Below are 12,250 nucleotides of genomic sequence, written 5' to 3' on the forward strand. Positions count from 1 at the left end.
TTCGATTATTATTCATATGATTATTCAGAATTATTATCTAGTTTAAAACAAATTAATACAAAAATACTAAATATTGAAATTAATTTGATGCATGATATACGGATATCGAAAATGTGTATTCAGTTGTCATCGTTGGTGCTCGACATTTAAGATACCAAAGCCAAGACCAAAACTATTTTGATGTAATAATGTAATAAAACCATATTTGTTCATAATCTCTTTTGAAACGAAATCATTCTGAAAAATGTTGTGATGGATCTTATTTGTAGTACGGTTGTTCGTCCCTGATTTGATAATTGATATATTTTGAGCTTTTGATTTTGCCATTAGATAAAGGACTTTCCGTTTCGAATTTTCATTGGAGTTCGGTATTTTTGTTATTTTACTATTTTTTTTAGATTCAAATGAGACAAACAGCTCAGTGGTTGACGGTATAACCTGTTTTGTTTGTGGATTAGATGACGGCAGTCCAGCTAAACAGTTATCAGATTGCACTGATATACAAAAATGCCAGCCTGGTGAAGTAAGGTTTTATATATTACTCTAATACTTAGATTTTGCGTGTGTTTTAACTGTTTAAAGTTTGAAATTTTTCACTTTTTGCATACTAGTAGTATTTGAATGGTACATCGGAAAGACTGATTTATGTGAAAGAATACACATATTCTGGATCTGAACATATAAAACAACAAATTCAAATAGATATGGACTATAATAGGCGTGGCAAATAAATTTTTTATGAAAATGAAGGATTCTTATATCTGTATTTTATCAGCCAGAAACCATATCCCTGGTTTGTTCGTTAAAACCCTAAAAATAAGTTCACAGAAAAGCAGGGTTTAATGCATGATAACATAGAATCACGATGGTGGTGTCCGGAAACTTCCCGAGATCAACATCTTTCAAATTATTGACTTGCTACATGAACACACACAAATAAAGACCGTGTATTTGCGTGTAATCGTTCTGCTTGTACAGTGTCATTGGATGCGACCAATTTCAATGCGCACGTGTTACTGTAACCTCCATCAGGTACGCTACATACCAACTGCATAAATCTTATGAATCAACTTTATTCTTGAAAGCTGACAGACAAAATGTATCATTTAAATCGTGCACTACAAAATTCTTCAACATGTAAATCGCTATCGAAAAGAGTGTTCTATTATATGTTACAAATGCAAATCTTTTTTTTTTCAAATGAACCCCCGATTTTTGGTTTGGTTTGTGTTGCTTAATCTTTAGTCTTTTGCGTAGTTTTTTCTGGACTGTTGTTTCTCCGTTTGTCTTTTTATTTCGGTATGCACTATTTGACCACCCCTCGGTATCGTTTCACTCTTTTTTCACTTCTTTTTCAATATTTTGGGGTATAGAAATTACCTTGTTGATCGCAAATTACGCACAAATGCAGGTGTGTATAAAAATTTCGGATAACGATGGCACTTGTTACCTCAGCATATCATAAATATGAAATGAAACTTCATTTGTGTCATAGAAAGGTCTAGGCAATTGTATAAATCCAAAAGGTACAGGTCTATATATATACTAATGTTAGCACAATATGACAACTTTTAAAGCAAGTTTATAAAAATACAGATATATGTATAAGTTAAACAAAGACTACTACTGACTGACTGAATATTTGACATTAATACCAAATTCCCTTAACGACAAAACACTAAGATACAACAAAAGTCAACCAATAATGATATCCTGGCTTGAGTCATGATGATACGTGTGGCCGGATTGAATTATTTTACAAGTATACAGATCTCAACCGTTCCCCTTTAAACCATGTTCAGAGTTATATCAGTGATACGTCCGGTCTGTGTTTTTGTTAGATGTTTTCTGCTTTGTGTCGATCTGATAAGTTAGGCCCTTTTCAACTGATTCTTATAGTTTGTTCTTATGTTGTACTGTGACACCACTGTCCCAAGTTAGGGGAAGGGTTTGGCGCCAGCAAAACTAGTTTAACCCCGCCATATTCTGTATGTGCCTGTCCCAAGTCAGGAGACCGTAATTCAGTAGTTTTCGTTTGTTGCTGTTTACTGTAAACCGGGAAATTTTCGCGCCGTCTTTATTTCGCGATTTATGAACACAATCTAAATTCGCGCCGTTTTGAATTCGCAATTTCCCTGTGGCCTATATACATATTTTCATAAATGATTTAGAAAGTGAACAGCTTTACATGTTTTGTAAATCAAGTGATAAATCAATCAAAAATCATGTGTTTTCGGTTCATTAATGTTAAAGGAGATTAAAAGTTGTGTCATGTTTGCTTGTAAAAACACTTAGCACATACTTACAACTTCTCGTCCAATCAAATTGCTTATATTTGCCTTCTAATTTTCATAGTACATACTTTTCCTGTGTACTAAGTAACTACGCATGAAGGACCACAAGGGTAAGATTTCATTGTATCGTAATCAAGATATTTAAAACAAAAATTGCCACTGGCTATTTTGAAATAAAATGCTGTGTTCCAAATTAAATTAAATAGTTTGTAATTAGTTTTCACATTGATTTTTAAATATCCTGCTATTAAAATCTTTGGATCTAAAAAATGTTTTTGACAATTGCAAATTTTATCATTTAAATAAAGGGTAATACATATGGTTCTTTATACCTTGATTAGAGTACAACGATATCTTAAAATTATGATAATGTATCATCCATGCAATTACTTTGTACACATAAAAGTGTGTACTATGAAACCTTGTGAAGGAAAATTTAAGCAACTTGGTGGTAAATTTTTAAACTTTCTTAAGGAAAGTAATCTATTTCGTCATGAATTGATTGATTTGTTGATTATTGGTTGCTTAGTGTCCAGTGGCAAATATTTCACGCATGTTCAGGACGATGTCATGAATTGAAAAACTTTGATTATGTCTGAAGATAATGTGCCACCTATATATATATATATATAAACATATTCTGATAAATCTTTTAGTTTTTACTTTGAACTAATAAAAAAAAAACACAAAACCTATAATCTCTGATCTATTTGTAGTTGCTTTTTAATGCCTATCTGCTAGACTATATCTTTGGGGACAAACTATCTATATGTTTCAAATTTATTATAGCTTTAGTTTTACTGTGAAATTAAAAAATGTTTTCAAAACATGTAAAGTTTCCACTGCAATTTAATTATTGCCTGCTTTTGGTCAATTTATTTTGTCATCTTACCTTGTAAGAAGAACATGTATAGTAAAACACTGCTTTATATCAGTATACATACTTACACCAGCTGCTACTATCTTTTCATTCTGGAGTGAAGGGCCTTTTGAAATCACATATTTTACAATGATACTAGTGAGTAGATTTACAAAATTCGTTAATGAGCTCCGTTTTACAAACAAGTAGTCAGCCAAAATAAACTATCAATAGACCAATTAAAAGATTACTCGAGTTGTAAATATGTGCTAAATTGGATAGTCTATGGAAAGGTATATACTATGAAATTAAGAGCTCGGGGCAAGCCCCTCGCTCTAAATTTCATAGTATATACCTTTCCATAGACTAACCTAGACATACACAATTATAACAGAAAAGAAGACCTAATTAAGAGTGAATTAAAATAAAATGCTGTCGGGATTAATGCTAATGAATCGATCTTTTGATCTGATTAATCTGTGTAGCAGATTCAACGAGGTAATACTTTTAAAAATGATTGACAGGTTTCATTTACCTATTTGTAACGAGTGTTGTTTACATAACAATATCCGTAATGTCCGCTTGCTTGAGATGTCGTCCATGTTAATAAAATAAACCTGAGTTTTAGTCATGATTTCTAGCATTGCTTTTCATTTAGAAATACACTCATGATTTGAGTTATCGATCTGTCGTCTGTAAAATCCGTGTCATACGGTTGTCCTCTACATATCCTATGCATGGTTTTCATCTTATGAATAGAGTTTTCTTGAAATTTTCGCGGTCGTTTTATTTTCGCGTTTCAATTCTTACCGCGAAAATAGCGAAAATAAAACTGCCGCGAAAATTTCCCTGTTAACAGTATCATATTTTTTTTCGTTCATTGTTTTGTACATAAATCAGGCCTTTAGTTTTCTCGTTTGAATTGTTTTACATTTGTCATTTCGGGGCATATTATAGCTGATTATATATGCGGTATGGGTTTTGCTCATTGTTGAAGGCCGTACGGTGACCTATAGTTGTTAACTTCTATGTCATTTGGTCTCTGGTGGAGAGTTGTGTCATTGGCAATCATACCACATCTTCTTATTTTTATATAGTCTATATATATTGGGACATACAATTAAAATGAATTAAGGAAAAACAACCGGTAAAAATGTTAACAAAATCAACAATTATCTGTTCCTTGTCAAAGAATTCTCGCAGTTACAGAAAGCAAGTATATGTAGACGATATATTTTCTACAGATTTTTCTAATATACAAATGAAAATTATCATCCTCAACTCACTCTTTCTTATCTGCTGGTTTCATATGCGCTTGATTGCAGTGACGTAAAAAATTCAATTGACGTAATATTTTCATTACTTAGACATTTTTGTCATTTTAAGCAAGGGTATAGATATATACGAAAGCCTATTAGGGTCACAAAAAAAATATTTTTATCTCGTAATTACGCGATAATTATCTCGTAATTACGAGATAAAAAATGATTATCTCGTAATTACGCGATAGTTTTCTCGTAATTACGCGATAGTTTTCTCGTAATTACGCGATAATGATCTCGTAATTACGAGATAAATATTTTTTTTTGTGACCCTAATAGGCTTTCGTAGATATAAGTTTGTAACAAAACAAAAAAAGTTTGTAACACATTATTAATGTACATTTTCAGTTCTGCTATTTAGAACATATTTATGATATCGGGAAGAACACAGATTACTATATAGGAGGATGTCGTGCTTCCGAGGTAAGTCGTTTCATAATAAGCAATCTTTAATGCGTAACATACTGTATTGATACAATTGATACAATGCGTATTGTTCTACTAAGAGAATGTTGTTGTTTTTTTTAGATAGATATAAATATAAATCTATTGCATTAAATATTTTTTTATCACTAAAGGATGTTTTAAAAAAATCAATCTTAATGTCTTTTGAGATCTCGTGAATGCAGTTGTTCACGTTTCAAACTGGCAAGGAAAATTATCACTGATGACATAAGCAACACAAGCACTTGTCTCTGAAAAAAAAAGTTATCTATATACATCGAAGGTATATGGGTTTATTTTTTTTTCAATGAACAGTTGCCTGTGATAAGCAACAACAAACAACCCATGAATATGCTAAAAGGCTACAATATGGCATACCGCAGCCCCATCATCTGAAAAGGGATGTACAGGTTGTTGATTGATATGTCATAAAAAAAGTAAAATAACAAAAATACCGAACTCCAAGGGAAATTCAAAACGGAAAGTCCTTAATAAAATTGCAAAATCAAAAGCTCAAACACGTCAAACGAATGGAAAACAACTGTCATATTCTTGACTCTCACTTGTATGACAGTCGCATAGAGTTCCATTATACTGACAAAAACAAATAACTATTCCAACAAAGAAAAACAAAATGGCATATAGACACTCTATAAACAAAGTACATGCAGGTGAAGTTGGTATATTGCTGCTAAGGTGGGGGGAATTTATAATTTCAAAATTAAAATCGTCTCATTTGTCAGATTCTGGTACTGAGATGACCGCTTATGTCAAATTCGAGGTATAAGTCTGAAAATGAGGCAGAGGAAGCCGTGTCTGATGTTTCTTTAATTTCTAGTTCTGGAGGATAGAATTTGCGAAAAGTATAAGGCAAAAACAAGACACTTAGTCAGAATGAGAATAGGTTAATCACAGTTCAAAGACAAATCATTAAGTTGCAAGATTTGTTTCATTTATATTTAGTAATCAGGTGGTTGTTGATGCTTTCAGCTCCTTTTATGTTAAAAAAAGGTTATTATTCTAGCTGATAAAGCATCAAATGAGATTGTCTTCATTTCATTTTTTTTTTTTAATTTTCGGCTAAAGGATATAGAATTAACAATACGTCTGGCAATACCACTAGTACAACTTATAACAGCTTTGTCATAAATCAAAAAGGGGAAAAAAGGTTGTCAAATGTGTCATAAATTTTTTAATGATGATTTTAATAATAAAGTCTAAAAAAAGGTCAGCAATCACCTTTTAAGTTGGACTGGGCGGATGATTTTATCGGTGTATTTAGGAAAATTTGTATTATGTAGAGAACAAATGTAGTTTAAACAGTGGCAAGCACTGTTAAACATATGTGTTTCGCAGGGTATTTTTTTACATTCAGTCGTAAAATGAGATGCATAACCAAATCTGCGATACAAGGAGCGTAGTAAATCGTCATAAGAATTTCAATCAATTGTTAGTATTTTGTATCCCCAACACGAAAATGAACAAATAAACATTCATATGTCGGGCTTTTATAGCCGACTATACAGTATGGGGTTTTCTCATTGTTGAAGGCCGTCCGGTTGCCTATAATTGCTCACATCCACTTCATTTGAACGTTGGATGATAGTTGTCTCATTGGCAATCATACCACATCTCCTTATTTTTAAACCAAATTTAAATATCAAACCAAATTCCGATACTGTCTTGGTTTGGTTTTTCTTTTTTGCATTTCAAAAACATATGACAGTAGAATATTTATATTAACTATTTCCGAAAGATCATTTACTTAATAAACAATATTTCTGTTTGATAAGATGATACGTCAATGTCGTTAACTAGGTACAGAAAGTTTAACAATCAACGGAGACCACATTAAAGGAACGTAATATCTCCTCAACTTTAGTATTTTGTTTTGAATTATTTATAATGCTGTTAGTAGAAGCATTGTGCCTAATCGAGTATCGGTAAAAAAAAAAGTACATTTACAAAGTAAATCAGAAGGAGGGAATCTAGCAATAACGGTATCCGTATCATTCTACGACAGCTCTAGAACGGTCAATGTCAACAATTCCAGTTACTGCACCAAACAAAAGTTTTGTTTTGACGCGGTTCAAACATTAATTTCATCAAAAGTTGGAGCATCGGACCTTTCCCCTAACAATTCTTTGGAGTATTGGACATTTTTAATATTAGAACGCCGTCGAATTTACATGTTATTTAGTCTGAGAAACTTTGGATGAGGACAACAATGTTTCTGTTAACAAGGGGTAATACATTTAAATATAAGATTTCCCGAATTGAAGGCGGTGTGAATTTTATGATGACTATGTTAAACTTGATCCTTGATTTAGTTTTCTATGTTGTGTTGTATGCACTGCTGTTTGTCTGTTTGATTGTTGGTCTTTTACTTTTTTAGCCATGGCGTTGTCAGTTTTATTTTCGACTTATGAGTTTGAATGTCCCTTTGGTATCTGTTGCCTCTCTTTTACATGTGTATGGTCGTTTTAGATTTTTATTTTTGCAACACCTATTTTTTTCTCACTTTTTTTCTAGCATTTCATTAATCGTCTGATGAATAGTTTTTTTTCATTGTTTTTTTCTATTGTAATTCATATATTGTCAGATAAATGTTTCTTTAAATTTCAACAGTAAAAAAAACAAAGTAAACATTTTTACATAGCTACATTGTAAACATATATGTTAATGGTAGAATTCAACTTCCCGAGTGAATATATATATACATGTAGAATAATAGCATTTTTGTTGTTGATACCGACTTTATTATCAATAATATCAAACGAGCAGATAAAGTCAGTATCAATAAATAAAATGTCATTATTCTTTTTTTTATTAACAATATGTTTTTGTTCGGAGTATGTATAAAATGAAACAATTAGTAAATCTATTTTTACGCGTACAAAAGGTTTTGAAGTTGTTCGGTTGTATGAATGGAGTCGCGTGCATTTCATTGATGAATCCGGCGACGCGAGTGAACATGAATGTGTGACGTTGCTGCACTGAAACGTAACGTCATTGCTTAATATAATATATAGAATAATGGCTTTTTTGTTTTTTATACGGACTTTATCAGCAAGAATATCAAGCAAGCTGATATTCGAGCTGATGATGTCAATATCAAAATATAAAATGCCATTATTCTTTTTATCGGCAATTTGTCTGAACCGTTTTTGTTTTTTTTGGTTGAGAATATGAAGTAAAATGAAATAATAAGTAAAACTACTTTTACGCGTACAAAACATTGGGATAGTTGTTCGATTGTATAAATGAAGTCGCGTGCACTTCATTGATAAATTCAATTGAGCGGACAGACATGAACACGCCACGTTGCTGCACTGTTACATGACGTCATTGCCGGATATTTTCGAGTATCAAGTCCTGTACTGGATCTTCAAAATATTAGGCAGTAAGATCAAAGGGAAATGTACACATTGCCGATAATAGAAAATAATTAGACAATGACGTCACGTAATGTTCAGTGCAGCGATGTCACGCGTTCATGTCCATCCGCAATAATTCATAAATAAAATGCACGCGACTTCATTCATAGTACAACCGAAAAATTATCACAAAGTTTCGTACTCGGGCTCGCTTCATATTCTTGCTGATAAAGTCAGTATCAAAATCAAAAAATGCCATTTTTCTACATGTATCAAGTCCTGGCCATGATATACAAAAAAAAATATGCAGTAAGATCATAGGGAAAATGTACAAATTGCCGATAATTTCGAGTATCAGGTCCTGTCCATGATTTAGAAAAATATTAGGCAGTAAGATCAAAAGAAAAATGTACAAATTGCCGATGATAAAGTTTATGCTATCTTAAATAGCAGATAAGATTACAGGGACAGCTCGAAGGTCCGTCGAAATGGGGCGTTATTGTAAAAAACTGGAAAAATACCTCAATTTTATTTACGATTTTAAGCAAACAATTACAATTTTCCTATCAAAAGGGGGCGTACGCCCTCTTCCCATCCCCTAAATCTGACACTGGCCTATGGAGAAGAGACCAGAGTATTATCAAGAAAAATCACAATCGTCTACTCAAATTCTTTTAGATGAAAGATCAGAATGCTATTGGGAATTAAACTTAAAACCATCCTTTACTATAAATGGAAGAACATGTCATGAGGTTGTGCCAGTAGTATATTTAATAAATATCTAGGTAGATAAAACACACAATCAAAGGAATAGTTTATTGTTATATTAATAATTTCATGATAGTCCTGTCTCTTTTGATATTTGTTCTTCCAGACCTGTCATCTGCAGACTTGCCTAAAAGATCAATACAGTAGGAGAGAAGAGCACACAAAACTTGTACACTGCTCAGAGTGTTGTTCGTCGTCGTATTGTAATGGAAAACTATGCAACTGTAAGCAGTGAAGTTTCATGGTAAAATATCGTAGATCTTTATTAAGTTCATTCGAACGGAGGAGAATTTTCATTTTTAATACCAATGGAAATAATTTTTGTTTGATTATTTATGATATACATGGAGCTGAGAAATAGAAAGGGAAATCAGACAAGCCTTAAAAAAGATCTTCTTTTAAATGGACGACCGCGAAGACTTATAAAACTATTCTTTATTTTATACATATGTAATGCTCTCAAAAACATTAATCGGTCAACATGTAAAGACTTTGATTACAGTATAACGAAAATGAAGCAATGATACTAGGTTTTGATATAAAAAAAAAAACCCAATAAAATGTCATTTTGATTTTAACCAAATTTGACAGGATTAATATTTTCCTTGGTTTTTTTTCAAGTACTTTTGAATTTAATTTTTTGAAATCCTTTCTTAATAACCTGGAACGATGTGATGAAAGCCACATATTGTGAATGCCTGTAATCTTCCCAAGTTATTTTATGAGATGGCTTTATAGTCCGCCTATCAATCTTTGGATGAAAAAAACGAAGCCATAGAGACCAAAGGACAAAGATGTGAACAGTTACAGGTTATCGTACAGACTTCAACAAGTATCAAAACCAATACCGTATAGTCAGCAATAAAAGGCCCCGCTATGACAAATTTGAAATTTGATACAATCCAAAAGAGAAAACCAACGGCATAATTTATATTACAACAAAAAACGAAATACAATCATGACAGACAGCAGCCAACAATAACCACTGCATTAAAGATGTGGCTTAGGACAGGCGCATAAAGTTAAGGCGGAGTTAAACATGTGTGTTACCAATCAATAAACTTAAACTTATTCTTTCATAGATAAAATGATTTGGTTTGGAAGTTCCACTGTAAATGTAGGAAATTTATTACAAACAGGATATCGCATCCTCGTTGTAACGGTGATGTTGTTTATAAAGCCCGTACATTAAAATACGATCCATGCAAACGTGTCGATCCTTTGAATAAACGTATTATAAACGGTTATCAATTTAACACTGTAATAAGATCTTTAAATAATGATTTTTTATCGGTACAAGATATCAAAGGGAAATTCAATCTCATAAGTCAAAAATAAACTGACAACGCCATGGCTAAAAAACACCAACAGACAAACAACAGTACACAAAACACAACATAGAAAACTAAAGACTGAGCAACATGAACCCCGGGTGATCTCAGGTGCTCCGGAAGGGTAAGCAGATCCCCTATTGAATTTGTTATTAATAAATTAAAACATAACTAATATATATTCTAGTACAATTGTAAACACTTATTATAAAAAAGAAGATGTGGTATGCTCGCCAATGAGACAACTCTCCACAAGAGACCACATGACACAGAAATTACCAGCTATAGGTCACCGTACGGCCTTCAACAATGAGCAAAGTCCATACTGCATAGTCAGCTATAAAAGGCCCCGAAATCACAAATGTAAAACAAATCAATTGAGAAAACTAACGGCCTAATTAATGTACAAAAAAATGAACGAAAAACAAATATGTAACACAGCAACAAACGACAACCAATGAATTATAGGCTCCTGACTTGGGACAGGCACATACATACAGAATGTAGCGGGGTTAAACATGTTAGCGGGATCCCAACCTTCCCCCTAACCTGGGACAGTAGTGTAACAGTACAACATAAGAATGAACTATAAAAATCAGTTGAAAAAGGCTTAACTCATCAGATGGATACAAATAGAAATACATATAACAATAACACGTGGACGTGACCGGGTACTTGTACATCCCAACAACAAAAAGACACTAAGTACATATCTGAAAGTACTCGCAGTTACTGACAGCTAGTTCAAAGCTAATAACAACTAATATAAAACATCATGCATCTAAGACTAAATTATCAATTAGTACACATCCAACATCCAACGGATTAAGTGTAAAGACGTCATAAACAGTCAGAGAAAAACATGACCTTGTGCAACGTTGTAACGGTGATGTTGTTTATAAAGCCCGTACATTAAAATACGATCCATGCAAACGTGTCGATCCTTTGAATAAACGTATTATAAACGGTTATCAATTTAACACTGTAATAAGATCTTTAAATAATGATTTTTTATCGGTACAAGATATCAAAGGGAAATTCAATCTCATAAGTCAAAAATAAACTGACAACGCCATGGCTAAAAAACACCAACAGACATAAACTAATATAAAACATCATGCATCTAAGACTAAATTATCAATCAGTACACATCCAACATCCAACGGATTTAGTGTAAAGACGTCATAAACAGTCAGAGAAAAACATGACCTTGTGCAATGCCAAGATACAGGAGTCGACAGATTGTAGATCCATGAAAGTGCATATGTATATAACAATAATATTTAGTTTGCTTTTAATTTACTGATAACAAAATCAATATTAATACCAATAAAAACAATATTCAAAGATCTAATGACAGTGTTGAAGTGGTAACCTTTTAAAATAAGTTTATTTAAAGGATCGATAAGTTTATTTAAAGGAAAAATTCCGGCCACGGTAAACGAAATCTCCGTAAAAATGAGGATGTACTATCCCGTTTGAAATAAGTTTTCTACAGGTACAACCGAAATTCAAAACCAAATCTGTATATCAATGGAAGAATTTAGTAAAAGTTTTAAGTAATTTGTGGTAACGAAATCCCTGACTTAATAATTTATCAGTAATACATAGATTACGTTCGTTAAAATCTAAAATGTCACAACAGACACGGGCATAGCGAACGAGTTGTGAAATATAAACACCATAAGATGGTGCCAAAGGAACATCCCCATCCAAAAAAGGAAAATTAACAATAGGGAACGAAAAATCGTCCCTTTTGTCTTAAATTTTAGTGTGGGGTTTCCCGTGTGAAACTGAAATATCTAAATCTGGGAAAGGACAGTTATTAGCGTTTACGTTTGATTTATTTAAAGTA

The 12,250-nt window shown here is 32.4% G+C and overlaps 1 long non-coding RNA gene across 1 annotated transcript; it reads left to right on the forward strand.

The window, feature by feature from the left end:
• The first annotated feature begins 461 nt into the window (after positions 1-461).
• On the forward strand, positions 462-9,302 carry LOC127730840 (uncharacterized). Its single transcript, XR_007995320.1, has 3 exons — positions 462-523; positions 4,824-4,898; positions 9,171-9,302. It is a non-coding gene; the product is annotated as an uncharacterized LOC127730840 (long non-coding RNA).
• The last annotated feature ends 2,948 nt before the right edge of the window (positions 9,303-12,250 follow it).

The sequence above is a fragment of the Mytilus californianus genome, unplaced genomic scaffold (assembly GCF_021869535.1).
Source record: "Mytilus californianus isolate M0D057914Y unplaced genomic scaffold, xbMytCali1.0.p SCAF_2, whole genome shotgun sequence".
NCBI lineage: Eukaryota > Metazoa > Mollusca > Bivalvia > Mytilida > Mytilidae > Mytilus > Mytilus californianus.